Below are 20,039 nucleotides of genomic sequence, written 5' to 3'. Positions count from 1 at the left end.
TGAACACTCGGTGCAATCGAAGGAATGGATGAATGCTGTGCTTCAAAGCATTGTTTCCCGTAGCCTTGGTACTGGTGTAAGGACCATGTCAGAGTGGTCTGAGTTTCTGATGGGTTCTGGTAAGGCGTTATCTCTGCAGATGTAACCAAACTTTGTCGCCCACCTGAAACTTGTGTGGTACCCCTGTGGGTGAGGAGAAGTTGTTCCTGTGTTCTTTCATGACCGTAACCCTTTGCGGCTGCTCCTGCGTGGAGGAACCCTTTGCGAGGGTCATGGATGTAGCAACGAACTTCCCCTTACTTTGGGAGCGAACCAGACCGAAAATGAATTTCCTAGTCCGGGAGATGAGCTTGCTGCCTTTCTTAGTAGAGATCAAAGAGGTGGCGGTAGGTGGAGCTACCTCCGGTATCCTGTATAATGAATTATCCAAAGAAATAATGACAACACGAGGCCTTGACTCATACACAGCATGTCACCTCCACAAGTATGGTTGTCCTAATAGTACATCACAAACATCTAGAGGTGTAACATCACACAATACCTCGTCTGTGAAGGGCTTGATGCTGTAGGGAAGGCGGCACTATTGGCGAACTTTGAGATCTCGTCCTTCATGAAGCCACCTGATACTGTATGGCTGCCGGTGTGGTGTAGTTGGTAGGCCCAACCGCTTCACAACCTCTGCTGAAACGAGGTTCTTTTGGTTGCCTCTGTCGACAATGAATTGCAGCAGCGAACCCTTCACCCACATCTGTGAGTGGGAAAGACGCTCCCCCTCCTCTGGGTCTTCGGGCTCATTCTTCTGGATCTTGGCGGTGGCAACAGTGACGTTGGGCTTCGCATCAATGATCTGTTTCCCTTTGCCATTCCCCTTGTCGGGTTCTGGCTCAGGGTCGGAACATGCATCTGATTCATAAGCCTTCAACTCGACCACCAACGACTGCTTGGTCCGACACTCACTTGTGTTGTGAGTGGGGCTCTTGTGGAACTCACAGCACTTTCCTGTGTCTTTTTTCGACCTCGTGGTGTTGTTCTTTTCTTGCGGCTCTGACGTGTTGTCTTAGGTCACCCCGCCTTGGCTTTGTCCTTTGGTCTTCGGATTCGCAGATCCAAACTCTCGCTTCTTCTGTTTGAACTTTTGCTCGATTTTGACAGAGTATCTGTAAGCTGTGCCGAGCGAGGAGATCTTCAGGATCTCCATCTCTTCTTGGATGTATCTGTGTAGGCAGCCACGGTATTTGAGTACCATATGCAGCTTAGAATCTTTGATACCCAACTGTGTGCGAAGGGTATGAAAAATGTTTGTGAACTTCGACACATCTTGGTCTCGTCCCTGCCGCAGCGTGGTCCACTTTATGTATTTGTCCTCGTAGCTTTTGACAGGGTAGTACTGCTCCTTGATGGCATCCCGGAATGAATCCTAAGTGGATGCGACTGAAAATAGTGAACCTGTGCTTTCATCCTTCTGCTCGCAGTAGGTTTCCCACCAGTCCTTGACGTGGGGGGTTGCTTTGAGAAGAGCGAAAACAATCTTTTCCCAACTCGAAAATTCATGAACAGAAAAATACCCCTCTATCAGATTTAACCATTTGTCTACGACATCTGCATCTATTTTACCCTTGAATATGGGGATTTCAAAATTGACTTGTACCTTAAACGGTGTGGCATTTCCAGAGTAGCTGTTGGAAGCCGATGCGTTGCCTCTGGGTAGTCGCTGAAGAATATGGGCAAAGCTGTCCATCATCGCGTTCTGTTGTCGCTCGAGGGCTTCTTCGAGCATGATCTTGATAGGATCTCTTGCCCCCTCGTCTTTTTTTTCATCTGCCATGGGAGGCTGTCGGGATTTGCGAGGCTGGTCTTGCAAAGGTTCGACCAGTTCAAGCCCTAACTCCTTATATCCCGACCTCGTTGGGGAAATGCAAAGAAAAACCGAGAAAAAGCAGACCGCTCTGATACCACTGATCCAGATTTAAGCAGGAACACAACAAATTACAAAGATAACCATATACACAAAAATGCAGCGGAAATAATACTTCATTTCATTAATGGAAAATACTGAAATATGCTTACAACATTAAATGGAAATAAACCAGCTAGGGCGATGGTAGCTTATCTCTGAGAAGAGATGTGGCGGCTACATGCCTCTGAACTGTCTTACAATGACACTCGAAGGCCTATTTATTGTTGAGAAACAACGCAAAACCCTTCACATTCCAAAACCTAACCTTAGAAGATGAAACGCCAAATTGTGGGCCCCGTTTGGGTAAATTGGTACATCAATTTCCCGGGGTCGTAACTTTGGCATACGATCTCCGTTTGACGCGTACAATAGCTCGTTAGAAAGATCTATCTGAGAACTACCATTTTGGGAAGGGCAATGTTGAATCCCAAATTTCCCAAAAAACGTCGTTTAGGGCCTTAAAACGGCTCTGGAAGTTCATGACCCGAAAAACTGCTAAAAATAGTAAACTGTGCTACAATTTAGGAAACTAAAAAACTGAAAGAGACAGTTGTGGGGGTCCAAATGGGATAGATGGGTGGCCACCAACATCCACCTGGATCATTCCTCCCCCCTTAGGAAGCAATGGTCCTCATTGCATTGAGATCCTCCCTGAGATGAGGAAGCTTCTGCTGAGCTGGGTCTTTGGTGAGCTGTTCTGCAATCGCTGATGTGTCCAGAAATGGTGGGGAGCATGGTCGACGATGGTCCACATTGAACACTCGGTGCAATCGAAGGAATGGAGGAATGCTGTGCTTCAAAGCATTGTTTCCTGTAGCCTTGGTACTGGTGTAAAGACCATGTCAGAGTGGTCTGAGTTTCTGATGGGTTCTGGTAAGGCGTTCTCTCTGCAGATGTAACCAAATTTTGTCGCCCACCTGAAACTTGTGTGGTACCCCTGTGGGTGAGGAGAAGTTGTTCCTGTGTTCTTTCATGACCGTAACCCTTTGCGGCTGCTGCTGAGTGGAGGAACCCTTTGCAGGGGTCATGGATGTAGCAACGATCTTCCCCTTACTTTAGGAGCGAACCAGACAGAAAATGAAATTCCTAGTGTGGGAGATGAGCTTGCTGCCTTTCTTAGTAGAGATCAAAGAGGTGGCGGTAGGTGGAGCTACCTCCGGTATCCTGTATAATGAATTATCCAAAGAAATAATGACAGCGCGAGGCCTTGACTCATACACAGCATGCCGCCTCCACAAGTATGGTTGTCCTAATAGTACATCACAAACATCTAGAGGTGTAACATCACACAATACCTCGTCTGTGAAGGGCTTGATGCTGTAGGGAAGGAGGCACTGTTGGCGAACTTTGAGATCTTGTCCTTCATGAAGCCACCCGATACTGTATGGTTGCGGGTGTGGTGTAGTTGGTAGGCCCAACCGCTTCATAACCTCTACTGAAACGAGGTTCCTTTGACTGCCACTGTCGACAATGAATTGCAGCGGCGAACCCTTCACCCACATCTGTGAGTGGAAAACACGCTCCCCCTCCTCTGGGTCTTCGGGCTCATTCTTCTGGATCTTGGCGGTGGCAACAATGACGTTGGGCTCCGCATCAATGATCTGCTTCCCTTTGTCATTCCCCTTGTCGGGTTCTGGCTCAGGGTCGGAACATGCATCTGATTAAAAAGCCTTCAACTCGGCCACCAATGACTGCTTGGTCCGACACTCACTTGCGTTGTGAGTGGGGCTCTTGTGGAACTCACGCCACTTTCCTGTGTCTTTTTTCGACATTGTGGTGTTGTTCTTTTCTTGCGGCTTCAACGGGTTGTCTTGGGTCACCCCGCCTTGGCTTTGTCCTTTGGTTTTCGTATTCGCAGATCCAAAGTCTCGCTTCTTCTGTTTGAACTTTTGCTCGATTTTGACAGCGTATTCATAAGCTGTGCCGAGCGAGGAGATGTTCAGGAACTCCATCTCTTCTTGGATGTATCTGTGTAGGCAGCCATGGTATTTGAGTACCAGATGCAGCTTAGAATCTTTGATACCCAACTGTGTGCGAAGGGTATGAAAAATGTTTGTGAACTCCGGCACATCTTGATGCCGTCCCTGCTACAGCGTGGTCCACTTTATGTATTTGTCCTCGTAGCTTTTGACAGGGTAGTACTGCTCCTTGATGGCATCCCGGAATGAATCCCAAGTGGGTGCGACTGAAAATAGTGAGCCTGTGCTTTCATCCTTCTGCTCGCAGTAGTTTTCCCACCAGTGCTTGACATGGGGGGTTGCTTTGAGAAGAGCGAAAACAATCTTTTCCCGACTCGAAAATTCATGAACAGAAAATGCCCCTTTAGCAGATTTAACCATTTGTCTATGACATCTGCATCTATTTTACCCTTGAATATGGGGATTTCAAAATTAACTTGTACATTAAACGGTGTGGCATTTCCAGAGTAGTTGTTGGAATTCGATGTGTCGCCTCTAGGTAGTCGCTGAAGAATTTGGTCAAAGCTGTCCATCATCGCGTTCCGTTGTCGCTCGAGGGCTTCTTCGAGCATGATCTTGATAGGATCTCCTACCACGTCGTCTTTCTTTTCATCTGCCATGGGAGGCCGTCGGGATTTGCGAGGCTGGTCTTGCAAAGGTTCGACCAGTTCAAGCCCTAACTCCTTATATCCCAACCTCGTTAGGGACATGCAAAGAAAAACTAAGAAAAAGCGGACCACTCTGATACCTCTGATCCGGATTTAAGCAGGAACGCAACAAGTTACAGAGATAACCATATACACAAAAATGTGGCGGAAATAATACTTCATTTCATTAATGGAAAATACTGAAAAATGCTTACAACTAGAAATGGAAATAAAACAGCTAGGGAGATGGTAGCTTATCTCTGAGAAGAGATGTGGCAGCTACATGCCTCTGAACTGTCACATCCCAAAACCTAACTTAGAAGATGAAACGCCAAATTGTGGGCCCCGTTTGGGTAAATTGGTACATCAATTTCCCGGGGTCGTAACTTTGGCATACGATCTCCGTTTGACGCGTACAATAGCTCGTTAGAAAGATCTATCTGAGAACTACCACTTTGGGAAGAGACCAATGTTGCCCCCAAATTTCCCCAAAAAATGTCATTTAGGGCCTCAAAACGGCTCCGGAAGTTCAGGACCCGAAAAAATGCTAAAAATAGTAAACTGTGCTACAATTTAGGAAACTGAAAAACTGAAAGACATAGTTGTGGGGGTCCAAGTGGGATAGGTGGGTGGCCACCAACATCCACCTAGATCATTCCTCCCCCCTTAGGAAGGAATGGTCCCCATTGCATTGAGTTCCTCCCTGAGATGAAGCTTCTGCTGAGCTGGGTCTTTGGTGAGCTGTTCTGCAATCTCTGATGTGTCCAGAAATGGTGGGCAGCATGGTTGACGATGGTCCACATTGAACACTTGGTGCAATCGAAGGAATGGAGGAATGCTGTGCTTCAAAGCATTGTTGCCCGTAGCCTTGGTACTGGTGTAAGGACCATGTCAGAGTGGTCTGAGTTTCTGATGGGTTCTGGTAAGGCGTTCTCTCTGCAGATGTAACCAAACTTTGTCGCCCACCTGAAACTTGTGTGGTACCCCAGTGGGTGAGGAGAAGTTGTTCCTGTGTTCTTTCATGACCGTAACCCTTTGCGGCTGCTGCTACGTGGAGGAACCCTTTGCGAGGGTCATGGATGTAGCAACGATCTTCCCCTTACTTTGGGAGCGAACCAGATAGAAAATGAATTTCCTAGTCCGGGAGATGAGCTTGCTGCCTTTCTTAGTAGAGATCAAAGAGATGGCGGTAGGTGGAGCTACCTCCGGTATCCTGTATAATGAATTATCCAAAGAAATAATGATAGCGCGAGGCCTCAACTCATACACAACATATTGCCTCCACAAGTATTGTTGTCCTTATAGTAAATCACAAACATCTAGAGGTGTAACATCACACAATACCTCGTCTGTGGAGGGCTTGATGCTGTAGGGAACGCGGCACTGTTAGCGAAATTTGAGATCTCGTCCTTCATGAAGCCATCCGATACCGTATGGCTGCAGGTGTGGTGTAGGTGGTAGGCCCAACCGCTTCATAACCTCTGCTGAAACGAGGTTCTTTTGGCTACCACTATCAACAATGAATTGCAGCGACGAACCCTTCACCCACATCTATGAGTGGAAAAGACGCTCCCCCTCCTTTGGGTCTTCGGGCTCATTCTTCTAGATGTTGGCGCTGGCAACAGTGACGTTGGGCTCTGCATCAATGATCTGCTTCCCTTTGCCATTCCCCTTGTCGGGTTCTGGCTTAGGTTCGGAACATGCATCTGATTCAGAAGCCTTCAACTCAGCCACCAACGACTGCTTGGTCCGACACTCACTTGTGTTATGAGTGGGGCTCTTGTGGAACTCACAACACTTTCCTGTGTCCTTTTTCGACCTCGTGGTGTTGTTCTTTTCTTGCGGCTTCGACGGGTTGTCTTGGGTCACCCCGCCTTGGATTTGTCCTTTGGTCTTCGGATTCGCATATCCAAAGTCTCGCTTCTTTTGTTTGAAATTTTGCTCGATTTTGACAGCGTATCGGTAAGCTGTGCCGAGCGAGGAGATGTTCAGTGACTCCATCTCTTCCTGGATGTATCTGTGTAGGCAGCCATGGTATTTGAGTACCAGATGCAGCTCAGAATCTTTGATACCCAACTTTGTGCGAAGGGTATGAAAAATGTTTGTGAACTTCGGCACATCTTGGTCCTGTCCCTGCGGCAGCGTGGTCCACTTTATGTATTTGTCCTCGTAGCTTTTGACAGGGTAGTACTGCTCCTTGATGGCATCTCGGAATGAATCCCAAGTGGGTGCGACTGAAAATAGTGAGCCTGTGCTTTCATCCTTCTGCTTGCAGTAGGTTTCCCACCAGTCCTTGACGTGGGGGGTTGCTTTGAGAAGAGCGAAAACAATCTTTTCCCGACTCGAAAATTCATGAACAGAAAAATACCCCTCTAGTAAATTTAACCATTTGTCTACGGCATCTGCATCTATTTTACCCTTGAATATGGGGATTTCAAAATTAACTTGTACCTTAAACGGTGTGGCATTTCCAGAATAGCTATTGGAAGCTGATGCGTCGCCTCTGGGTAGTCGCTGAAGAATAGTCTACGACATCTGCATCTATTTTACCCTTGAATATGGGGATTTCAAAATTAACTTGTACCTTAAACGGTGTGGCATTTCCAAAATAGCTATTGGAAGCCGATGCGTCGCCTCTGGGTAGTCGCTGAAGAATCTGGGCAAAGCTGTCCATCATCGCGTTATGTTGTCGCTCGAGGGCTTCTTCGAGCATGATCTTGATAGGATCTCTTGCCCCCTCATCTTTCTTTTCTTCTGCCATGGGAGGCCGTCGGGATTTGCGAGGCTGGTCTTGTAAAGATTCGAACAGTTCAAGCCCTAACTCCTTACATCCCGACCTCGTTGGGGAGATGCAAAGAAAAAGCGAGAAAAATCAGATCGCTCTGATACCACTGATCCGGATTTAAGCAAGAACGCAACAAATTACAGAGATAACCATATACACAAAAATGCAGCGGAAATAATATTTCATTTCATTAATGGAAAATACTGAAATATGCTTACAACCAGAAATGGAAATAAATCAGCTAGGGCGATGGTAGCTTATCTCTAAGAAGAGATGTGGCGGCTTCATGCCTCTTAACTGTCTAACAATGAGGCTCGAAGGCCTATTTATTGTTGAGAAACAATGTAAAACCCTTCACATCCCAAAACCTAACCCTAGAAGATGAAACGCCAAATTGTGGGCCCCGTTTGGGTAAATTGGTACATCAATTTCTCGGGATCGTAACTTTGGCATACGATCTCCGTTTGACGCGTACAATAGCTCGTTAGAAAGATCTATCCGAGGACTACCACTTTGGGAAGGGCAACATCGGTATCATATCAGTGTTGCCCCCAAATTTCCCAAAAAACGTCGTTTAGGGCCTCAAAACTGCTCCGGAAGTTCAGGACCCAAAAAACTACTAAAAATAGTAAATTGTGCTACAATTTAGGAAACTGAAAAACTGAAAGAGACAGTTGTGGGGGTCCAAATGGGATAGGTGGGTGGCCACCAACATCCACCTGGATCATTCCTCCCCCATTAGGAAGCAATGGTCCTCATTGCATTGAGTTCCTTTCTGAGATGAGGAAGCTTCTGCTGAGCTGGGTCTTTGGTGAGCTGTTCTGCAATCTCTGATGTGTCCAGAAATGGTGGGGAGCATGGTCGACGATGGTCCACATTGGACACTCGGTGCAATCGAAGGAAAGGATGAATGCTGTGCTTCAAAGCATTGTTTCCTGTAGCCTTGGTACTGGTGTAAGGACCATGTCGGAGTGATCTGAGTTTCTGATGGGTTCTGGTAAGGCGTTCTCTCTGCAAATGTAACCAAACTTTGTCGCCCAACTGAAACTTGTGTGGTATCCCTGTGGGTGAGGAGAAGTTGTTCCTGTGTTCTTTCATGACCGTAACCCTTTACGGCTGCTGCTGCGTGGAGGAACCCTTTGCGAGGGTCATGGATGTAGCAATGATCTTCCCCTTACTTTGGGAGCGAACCAGACAGAAAATGAATTTCCTAGTCCAGGAGATGAGCTCGCTACCTTTCTTAGTAGAGATCAAAGAGGTGGTAGTAGGTGGAGCTACGTCCGGTATCCTGTATAATGAATTACCCAAAGAAATAGTGATAGCGCGAGGCCTTGACTCATACACAACATGTCGCCTCCACAAGTATGGTTGTCCTAATAGTACAACACAAACATCTAGAGGTGTAACATCACACAATACCTCGTCTGTGAAGGGCTTGATGTTGTAGGGAAGGCGGCACTATTGGCGAACTTTGAGATCTCGTCCTTCACCAAGCTACCCGATACTGTATGGTTGCGGGTGTGGTGTAGTTGGTAGGCCCAACCGCTTCACAACCTCTGTTGAAACAAGGTTCTTTTGGCTGCCACTGTCGACAATGAATAGCAGCGGCGAACCCTTCACCCACATCTGTGAGTGGAAAAGACGCTCCCCCTCCTCTAGGTCTTTGGGCTCATTCTTCTGGATCTTGGCGATGGAAACAGTGATGTTGGGCTCTGCATCAATTATTTGCTTCCCTTTGCCATTCCCCTTGTCAGGTTCTGGCTCAGGGTCAGAACATTCATCTGATTCAGAAGCCTTCAACTCGGCCACCAACGACTGCTTGGTCCGACACTCACTTGTGTTGTGAGTTGGGCTCTTGTGGAACTCACACCACTTTCCTGTGTCTTTTTTCGACCTCGTGGTGTTGTTCTTTTCTTGCGGCTTCGACGGGTTGTCTTGGGACACCCTGCCTTGGCTTTGTCCTTTGGTCTTCGGATTCGCAGATCCAAAGTCTCGCTTCTTCTGTTTGAACTTTTGCTCGATTTTGACAGCGTATTGGTAAGGTGTGCCGAGCGAGGAGATGTTCAGGAACTCCATCTCTTCCTGGATGTATCTGTGTAGGCAGCCATGGTATTTGAGTACCAGATGCTGCTCAAAATCTTTGATACCCAACTGTGTGCGAAGGGTATGAAAAATATTTGTGAACTCCGGCACATCTTGGTCCCGTCCCTGCCGCAGCGTGGTCCACCTTATGTATTTGTCATCGTAGCTTTTGACAGGGTAGTACTGCTCCTTGCTGGCATCTCGGAATGAATCCCAAGTGGGTGCGACTTAAAATAGTGAGCCTGTGCTTTCATCCTTCTACTCGAAGTAATTTTCCCACCAGTCCTTGACGTGGGGGGTTGCTTTGAGAAGAGCGAAAACAATCTTTTCCCGACTCGAAAATTCATGAACAGAAAAATACCCCTCTAGCAGATTTAACCATTTGTCTACGACATCTGCATCTATTTTACCCTTGAATATGGGGATTTCAAAATTAACTTGTACCTTAAAGGGTGTGGCATTTCCAGAGTAGCTGTTGGAAGCCGATGCGTCGCCTCTGGGTAGCCGCTGAAGAATCTGGGCAAAGCTTTCCATCATCGCGTTCTGTTGTCGCTCGAGGGCTTCTTTGAGCGTGTTCTTGATAGGATCTCCTGCCCCCTCGTCTTTTTTTTCATCTGCCATGGGAGGCCGTTGGGATTTGCGAGGTTGGTCTTGCAAATGTTCGACCAGTTCAGGCCCTAACTCCTTATATCCCAACCTCATTGGGGACATGCAAAGAAAAAACGAGAAAAAGCAGACCGCTCTGATACCACTGATCCAGATTTAAGCAGGAACGCAACAAATTAGAGAGGTAACCGTATACACAAAAAATGCAGCGGAAATAATACTTCATTTCATTAATGGAAAATACTGAAATATGCTTACAACCAGAAATGGAAATAAACCAGCTAGGGCGATGGTAGCTTATCTTTGAGAAGAGATGTGGCGGCTACATGCCTCTGAACTGTCTTACAATGACGCTCGAAGGCCTATTTATTGTTGAGAAACAATGTAAAACCCTTCACATCCCAAAACCTAACCCTAGAAGATGAAACGCCAAATTGTGGGCCCCGTTTGGGTGTAAATTTGGCGTACGATCTCCGTTTACGCGTACAATAGCTTGTTAGAAAGATCTCTCCGAGAAATATCTCTCAAATTTCCCAAAAAACGTCGTTTAGGGCCTCAAAACGGCTCCGGAAGTTCAGGACCTGAAAAACTGCTAAAAATAGTAAACTGTGCTACAATTTAGGAAACTGAAAAACTGAAAGAGACAGTTGTGGGGGCCAAATGGGATAGGCGGGTGGCCACCAACATCCACCTGGATCATTCCTCCCCCCTTAGGAAGCAATGGTCCCCATTGCATTGAGTTCCTCCCTGAGATGAGGAAGCTTCTGCTGAGCTGGGTCTTTGGTGAGTTGTTCTGCAATCTCTGTTGTGTCCAGAAATGGTGGGGAGCATGGTCGACGACGATCCACATTAGACATTCGGTGCAATCAAAGGAATGGAGGAATGCAGTGCTTCAAAGCGTTGTTGCCCGTAGCCTTGGTACAGGTGTAAGGACCATGTCAGAGTGGTCTGAGTTTCTGATGGGTTCTGGAAAGGCGTTATCTCTGCAGATGTAACCAAACTTTGTCGCCCACCTGAAACTTGTGTGGTACCCTTGTGGGTGAGGAGAAGTTGTTCCTGTGTTCTTTCATGACCGTAACCCTTTGCTGCTGCTGCTGCGTTGAGGAACCCTTTGCGAGGGTCATGGATGTAGCAACGATCTTCCCCTTACTTTGGGAGCGTACCAAACAGAAAATGAATTTCCTAGTCCGGGAGATGAGATCGCTGCCTTTCTTAGTAGAGATCAAAGAGGTGGCGGTAGGTGGAGCTACCTCTGGTATCCTGCATAATGAATTATCCAAAGAAATAATGACAGCGCGAGGCCTTGACTCATACACAGCATGTCGCCTCCATAAGTATGGTTGTCCTAATAGTACATCACAAACATCTAGACGTGTAACATCACACAATACCTCGTCTGTGAAAGGCTTGATGCTGTAGGGAAAGCGGCACTGTTGGCGAACTTTGAGATCTTGTCCTTCATAAAGCCACCCGATATTGTATGGCGTTCGGTGTGGCGTAGTTGCTAGGCCCAACCGCTTCACAACATCTGCTGAAACGAGGTTCTTTTGGCTGCCACTGTCGACAATGAATTGCAGTCGCGAACCCTTCACCCACATCTGTGAGTGGAAAAGACGCTCCCCCTCCTCTGGGTCTTCGGGCTCATTCTTCTGGATCTTGGCGGTGGCAACAGTGATGTTGGGCTCCGCATCAATGATCTGCTTCGCTTTGCCATTCCCCTTGTCGGGTTCTGGCTCAGGGTCGGAACATGCATCTGATTCAGAAGCCTTCAACTCGACCACCAACGACTGCTTGGTCCGACACTCGCTGGTGTTGTGAGTGGGGCTCTTGTGAAACTCACACCACTTTCTTGTGTCTTTTTTCGACTTCGTGGTGTTGTTCTTTTCTTGCGACTTCGACGGGTTGTCTTGGGTCACCCCGCCTTGGCTTTGTCTTTGGTCTTCGGATTCGCAGATCCAAAGTCTCGCTTCTTCTGTTTGAACTTTTGCTCGATTTTGACAGCGTATCGGTACGCTGTGCCGAGCGGGGAGATGTTCAGGAACTCCATCTTTTCCTGGATGTATCTGTGTAGGCAGCCACGGTATTTGAGTACCAGATGCATCTCAGAATCTTTGATACCCAACTGTGTGCGAAGGGTATGAAAAATGTTTGTGAACTCAGGCACATCTTTGTCCTGTCCCTGTCGCAGCGTGGTCCACTTTATGTATTTGTCCTCATAGCTTTTGACAGGGTAGTACTGCTCCTTGATGGCATCTCAGAATGAATCCCAAGTGAGTGCGACTGAAAATAGTGAGCCTGTGTTTTCATCCTTTTGCTCGCAGTAGGTTTCCCACCAGTCCTTGACGTGGGGGGTTGCTTTGAGAAGAGCGAAAACAATCTTTTCTCGACTCGAAAATTCATGAACAGAAAAATACCCCTCTAGCAGATTTAACAATTTGTCTACGGCATCTGCATCTATTTTACGCTTGAATATGGGGATTTAAAAATTAACTTGTACCTTAAAGGGTGTGGCATTTCCAGAGTAGCTATTGGAATTCGATGCGTCGCCTCTGGGTAGCCGCTAAAGAATCTGGGCAAAGTTGTCCATCATCGCGTTCTGTTGTCGCTCGAGGGCTTCTTCAAGCATGATCTTGATAGGATCTCCTGCCCCCTCGTCTTTCTTTTCATCTGCCATGGGAGGCCGTCGGGATTTGCGAGGCTGGTCTTGCAAAGGTTTGACCAATGCAAACCCTAACTCCTTATATCCCGACCTCGTTGGGGACATGCAAAGAAAAACCGAGAAAAAGCAAACCGCTCTGATACCACTGATCTGGATTTAAGCAGGAATGCAACAAATTACAGAGATAACCATATGCACAAAAAATGCAGCGGAAATAATACTTCATTTCATTAATGGAAAATACTGAAATATGCTTACAACCAGAAATGGAAATAAACCAGCTAGGGCAATGGTAGCTTATCTCTGAGAAGAGATGTGGCGGCTACATGCCTCTGAACTATCTTACAATGAGGCTCGAAGGCATATTTAGTGTTGAAAAACAATGTAAAACCCTTCACATCCCAAAACCTAACCCTAGAAGATGAAACGCCAAATTGTGGGCCCCGTTTGGGTAAATTGGTACATCAATTTCCCGGGGTCGTAACTTTGGCATACGATCTCCGTTTGACGCGTACAATAGCTTTTTAGAAAGATCTATACGAGAACTACCACTTTGGGAAGGGCAACATCGGTCCATGGATCAATGTTGCCCCCAAATTTCCCAAAAAACGTTGTTTAGGGCCCCAAAACGGCTCTGGAAGTTCAGTTCCCGAAATATTGCTAAAAAATAGTAAACTGTGCTACAATTTAGGAAACTGAAAAACTGAAAGAGACAGTTGTGGGAGTCCAAATGGGATAGCTGGGTGGCCACCAACATCCAGCTGGATCGTTCCTCCCCCCTTAGGAAGCAATGGTCCCCATTGCGTTGAGTTCCTCCCTGAGATGAGGAAGCTTCTGCTGAGCTAGGTCTTTGGTGAGCTATTTTGCAATCTCTGATGTGTCCAGAAATGGTGGGGAGCATGGTCGACGACTGTCCACATTGAACACACGGTGCAATGAAAGGAATGGAGGAATGATGTGCTTCAAAGCATTGTTGCCCGTAGCCTTGGTACTAGTGTAAGGACCATGTCGGAGTGGTTTGAGTTTCTGATGGGTTCTGGTAAGGCGTTCTCTCTGCAAATGTAACCAAACTTTGTTGCCCACCTGAAACTTGTGTGGTACCCCTGTGGGTGAGGAGAAGTTGTTCCTGTGTTCTTTCATGACCGTAACCCTTTGCGCTGCTGCTGCGTGGAGGAACCCTTTGCGAGGGTCATGGATGTATCAACGATCTTCCCCTTACTTTGGGAGCGAACCACACAGAAAATGAATTTCCTACTCCGGGAGATGAGCTTGCTGCCTTTTTTAGTAGAGATCAATGAGGTGGCGGTAGGTGGAGCTACCTCCGGTATCTTGTATAATGAATTATCCAAAGAAATAATGACAATGCGAGGCCTTGACTCATACACAGCATGTCGCCTCCACAAGTATGGTTGTCCTATTAGTACATCACAAACATCTAGAGGTGTAACATCACACAATACCTCATCTGTGAAGGGCTTGATGCTGTAGGGAAGGCAGCACTATTGGCGAACTTTGAGGTCTTGTCCTTCATGAAGCCACCCGATACTGTATGGTTGCGGGTGTGGTGTAGTTGGCAGGCCCAACTGCTTCACAACCTCCACTGAAACGAGGTTCTTTTGGCTGCCACTATCGACAATGAATTGCAGCGGCGAACCCTTCACCCACATCTGTGAGTGGAAAAGATGCTCCCCCTCCTCTGGGTCTTCGAGGTCATTCTTTTGGATCTTGGCGGTGGCAACAGTGACGTTGGGTTCCGCATCAATGATCTGCTTCCCTTTTCCATTCCCCTTGTCGGGTTCTGTCTCAGAGTTGGAACATGCATCTGATTCAGAAGCCTTCAACTCGGACACCAACGATTGCTTGGTCTGACACTCACTTGTGTTGTGAGTGGGGCTCTTGTGGAACTCACAGCACTTTCCTGTGTCTTTTTTCGACCTCGTGGTGTTGTTCTTTTCTTGCGGCTTCGACGGGTTGTCTTGGGTCACCCCGCCTTGGCTTTGTCCTTTGGTCTTCGGATTCGCAAATCCAAAGTCTCACTTCTTCTGTTTGAACTTTTTCTCGATTTTGACAGCGTATCGGTACGCTGTGCCGAGCGAGGAGATGTTCAGGAACTCCATCTCTTCCTGGATGTATATGTGTAGGCAACCACGGTATTTGAGTACCAGATGCATCTCAGAATCTTTGATACCCAACTGTGTGCGAAGGGTATGAAAAATGTTTGTGAACTCCGGCACATCTTGGTCCTGTCCCTGCCGCAGTGTGGTCCACTTTATGTATTTGTCCTCATAGCTTTTGACAGGGTAGTAGTACTCCTTGATGGCATCCCGGAATGAATCCCAAGTGGGTGCGACTGAAAATAGTGAGCTTGTGCTTTCATCCTTCTGCTTGCAGTAGGTTTCCCACCATTCCTTGACGTGGGGGGTTTCTTTGAGAAGAGCGAAAACAATCTTTTCCCGACTCGAAAATTCATGAACAGAAAAATACCTCTCTAGCAGATTTAACCATTTGTCTACGACATCTGCATCTATTTTACCCTTGAATATGGGGATTGCAAAATTAACTTGTACCTTAAATGGTGTGGCATTTCCAGAGTAGCTGTTGGAAGCCGATGCGTCGCCTCTAGGTAGCCGCTGAAGAATCTGGGCAAAGCTGTCCATCATCGCGTTCCGTTGTCGCTCGAGGGCTTCTTCGAGCATGATCTTGATAGGATCTCTTGCCCCCTCGTCTTTCTTTTCATCTGCCATGGGAGGCCGTCGGGATTTGTGAGGCTGGTCTTGCAAAGGTTTGACCAGTTCAAGCCCTAACTCCTTATATCCCGACCTCGTTGGGGACATGCAAAGAAGAACCGAGAAAAAGCAGACCGCTATGATACCACTGATCCGGATTTAAGCAGGAACACAACAAATTATAGAGATAACCATATACACAAAAAATGCAGTGGAAATATTACTTCATTTCATTAATGGAAAATACTGAAATATGCTTACAACCAGAAATGGAAATAAACCAGCTAGGGCGATGGTAGCTTATCTCTGAGAAGAGATGTGGCGGCTACATGCCTCTGAACTGTCTTAGAATGAGGGTTGAAGGCCTATTTATTGTTGAGAAACAATGTAAAACCCTTCACATCCCAAAACCTAACCCTAGAAGATGAAACGCCAAATTGTGGGCCCCGTTTGGGTAAATTGGTACATCAATTTCCCGGGGTCATAACTTTGGCATACGATATCCATTTGACATGTACAATAGCTCGTTAGAAAGATCTATCCAAGAACTACTATTTTGGCAAGGGCAACATCGGTCCGTCCATGGATTGATGTTGCCCCAAATTTCCCAAAAAACGTCGTTTAGGGCCTCAAAACGTCTCCGGAAGTTCAGGACCCGAAAAACTGCTAAAAATAGTAAACTGTGCTACAATTTAGGAAACTGAAAAACTGAAAGAGACAATTGTGGGGGTCCAAATGGGATAGGTGGGTGGCCACCAACATCCACCTGGATCATGCATGAGGACTCTAATTTCAAAAGCTAGAGCCAATGGATCATCATATTTCAACTCAAGGTTGAAGAGTTTGACAATTAGTTGTATAAGACCCAATTATGGGTGTGATTCATACACATCTTTTAACTTCTTTACTGCGCCATAAGTAGCTATAATGGAAACAATATGATGGCACACTTACTCACTTATTGATGTCATAATAAGGGTATACTAGATTTTTTTGTCCTTATTCTTCTGTATGTATAGCTCCTTGTTTGATGTAGGTTTGGTAGGTACCTTGTTCTCATCTCCTTTTCTAATGACAACTTCTCTTTCAAAAATATCATTCCATAAGTCATTAAAAATGAGGGTGTGCATGATCTTTTTGGACCATTTTGGTTATTTATTCTTACCATTCAACACCACTCTGATAATGGAAGTGATAGAATGGATCTTCACCAAAGTTCCGAACTAGGTTTTGATAAGCTCAAGAGTAAGAGGGGATAAGACCAGGATTTTGTGTGTCACCAAAGATGTCAAGAAAGAATTAGCATAAACTCAATTACATGACATCAAAATTAGGACTACAATGTATTTTGCTAAGAGTCAGTTGGAAAGAGTGATGTCATTGGTTGGCATCGGTATTTAGCATTGGAGATAGTTGAGAAAGTGGAGATTGGATATTTGCAGTCATTGATGTCAAAAGGTAGTATCACGCTGGTCTTTTAGGTCATTTGTTGAGAACCATCACAATAGTAGAATAATGGAAGAATCCTTAAAAACATTATGACTATAACTAGAGGATATATAGCTCAAAGGCTTGTTTGTTATAGACAGACTATGCACAGAAGATCAAGTTAGGCTCCCCCATAAATTGCCTGTATGGATAGCTCTTGGAGAGACCTTTTTAATGATAGATGACACTTAGAAAATCTCGTAAGGGTTGAAGAGATATTGTAGGTTGAAGTTAGGTGGTGGAGCAACAAAGAAGTGTGGCAAGCTGTAAGATAGCCATAATGAGTGTGCTATGTGTAGAGAGTGCAGATTGATAATAATTGAACCCAATAGCCGGTGAATTGTATAAGTGTGGTGTTGTGAATTGCATTTGTGTGTGATGTAGAAGCAGAAGTGGTTTTGTAAGAGTAGTGGTATCAAATTGAAAAAAAAAATAAAGAATGTTGTTGAAGGTATCGTGTTGAAAATCCTATGAAAGTATAGATCTATTGGCAGAAGTAGGTTAGTGCCTACACAAATTTGAGGTTGGTGCCTCTATGCAACTCAGTGCTCGCTGATCTCAGGGGGTTGGAGCCACTTATGAGTGGGTGCTCACAAAAAAATTGATGTAATCAAAGTTGGTGCTTTGAATTTACATTATGATAAAAAAAGTTTTGGTGGATTTTCTCTTGGAATAGTCTCCAACAAAGTTACCAAATTAACGAGAACTGTAAATTTTTTAGAGGTCACAAAAATCATGATTTTCATGTCAATTTTGAAAAAATTTGATGCAACGTCAACCCCTTTTTTGGGTCTTATTTTTGAGACTTTAAATTTTCTTATGTAGTAAGAATGGATAATTTTTTTAAAGTGTTGGTGATTTTCATGTTGATTTTGAAAAGTATTGATGAAGTATCAACACTTTTTAGAGGGGGACACCTTTTTGACACTTTAAAGTTTCTTATATCTTGAGTATGCACATTTAAAAAAAAAAATAGTTATTTAACTATTTTCAAAATGTGCTCTTCTTCTTCTTTGTTTTTTAAGGCTTTTTGAAGTTTGTTTTTGTTTTTTTTTTTGTAATGAAATTTTCAATTTTTTTGCATAGTTTTCAAACAATTATAAAATCAATATTCTGAAGTTAATATTTTTTTATATATTTATGTTTCATTAATTAATACTTCAATACACATAAAATAATTTCCACCAAAAAGTAATAATTTTAAACATTTGAGAAAAAAACATTTAATATATATATAACTAAAAAAATTCACATTTTGGGACTTTTTTTTATTGAAGATGACATGTCAGATAAATAATTTTTTGGAAAAAATTACACACAAAATATTGAAAAATTAACAAGTTTTATTCATTTGTATGAATTTATGTCTAAAGATGATAATATTTGATTTTTTTTTAGACATGACAATTCACATAAAATTTTAAATTTTAAAAAAATAAAGAAAAATGTTTAAAAGAAATTAAAAACAACTTTAAAGAAATCTCAATAACAAAAATAAATTGTTTAAAAATATTAAAGAATATAAAAAAATGGAAAAAAAAAAAATTTAAAACAAGAATTTAGAAAATAAAATTGGAAAAGGAAAAAAATATAAATTAATTAAAATCATTTTTTTTAATTGCAATAATATATATATATATATATATAAAATGTAAAAGAAATTGAAAAATAAATAACATATAAAATAAGTGCGGAGAAAAAAAATATTATACAAATTAAAAAAATAATAAATAATAAAAGAACATATTGAAATATAAATTAAAAAATGATAACAGTTAATAGTTGATATCTATAATAAAAAGAAAGAAGAGATGCATTTCAAGATCAATGTAGTTTTGTTTACTTAACCAGTCATCATTATATATATGTATATTTTTTTTCAATTTTTTTACTATTTTTCTATATTATTTATGTTTTTTTTTAAATTATGTTTTTTTTGCAAGAGGATTTTTTGTTTTTCATTTATTTTTGTGTTTTCTTAACTTGTTTATTGATGTTGATTATTATTTTATGTTTGATTTTTTTCGTTTTATAATTTATAATTTTTTCGTTCATTTTTATTTTTGGGTCAGTTTTAAAATTTTATTTATTTATTTTTATTACTTTTTATTATTTTATTATTTTTTTCCACTTTTATTTTATTTTTTTCTTTTAATTTCTATTTATTTATCTAATTTTGAAAATTTTTGTTTTTCTTATTATAGGGGTTGCTAAGAAAATTCTCTATTAGCAAATGATTTTTTATTAGCAAATCATCCTCGCTATTTATTAGTTGATTTTTTATTTTTTGTTATAATGGATCAAGTCCACCCACTGTGTGTTGATTTTTAAGTTTTAATCGGTTTTCATCGCAATAGGTCAAGTCTGCCCCACTATATGTTAATTTGATGGTTGATTTTTAAATTTTTGTTTTGCAATGTGCCAGGTTATCTTAGGTTAATATTTTTAAAGAATTATACATTTAGCATTTAAAGAAAAAATACATTCGGTACAATGAATCTTTGATTTAGGTGTTCATTTTTTAGGGTTTTCTAGTCTTAATATTTGTTTTTAATTCCATGGCTAAAAAATTTCAAAATTTTAAGGTTTTTTTGGAGTCGCAATATTTTAACTTTAATGTGATGGTTGGAAAATGTCAAAGTTTTAAGGTTTTTGGTAGCCATGATATTTATTTTTAACTTAATCCTTGAAAATTGTTGGAAATATTAGGTTTTTGGAGTCATGATATTTTATATTTAATGTTATTATCGAAAATTATTGGAATTTTAAGGTTTTTTTTGGAAGTCATGATATTTTATTTTTAATGTCATAGCTAAAAATGTTAGAATTTTAATGGAAAAAAAAAAGTTACGGTAGAGTTTAGTTTTGAGGTTACCATTCTTGTTGGGTCAATAACTTTGTTTTCCATGTTAAAATCACTGTGTACAAGGGTGAATGCATTGTAGAATTTAGTTTTGAGGTTACCGTTCTCATTGGGTCAATAACTTTGTTTTCCATGTTAAAATCATTGTGTACAATTGTGAATGCATTCTTGTTGTTCGATTATTTGTAAATTTCTAAACAATTTGGTTAAAGAAGTGCAAAATTTATGATTTTGTAAAAGCACATATTATTATGTTAGCTTATTGAGC

General features: G+C 43.0%; 1 protein-coding gene across 2 annotated transcripts in view; it reads left to right on the top strand.

Moving 5' to 3' along the window:
- The window catches only part of LOC149161812 (sodium/calcium exchanger NCL2-like), a 197,422-nt gene that overhangs the window by 16,127 nt on the left and 161,256 nt on the right, over positions 1 to 20,039 (top strand). The gene's annotated exons all lie outside the window — the stretch shown is intronic.

The sequence above is a fragment of the Pinus tabuliformis genome, chromosome 5_2 (assembly GCF_031772625.1).
Source record: "Pinus tabuliformis cultivar Carrire ecotype Pingquan chromosome 5_2, CPIR1, whole genome shotgun sequence".
NCBI lineage: Eukaryota > Viridiplantae > Streptophyta > Pinopsida > Pinales > Pinaceae > Pinus > Pinus tabuliformis.
Note: the sequence above shows the minus strand (reverse complement) of the source record. Positions and strands in the feature narration are given on the sequence as shown.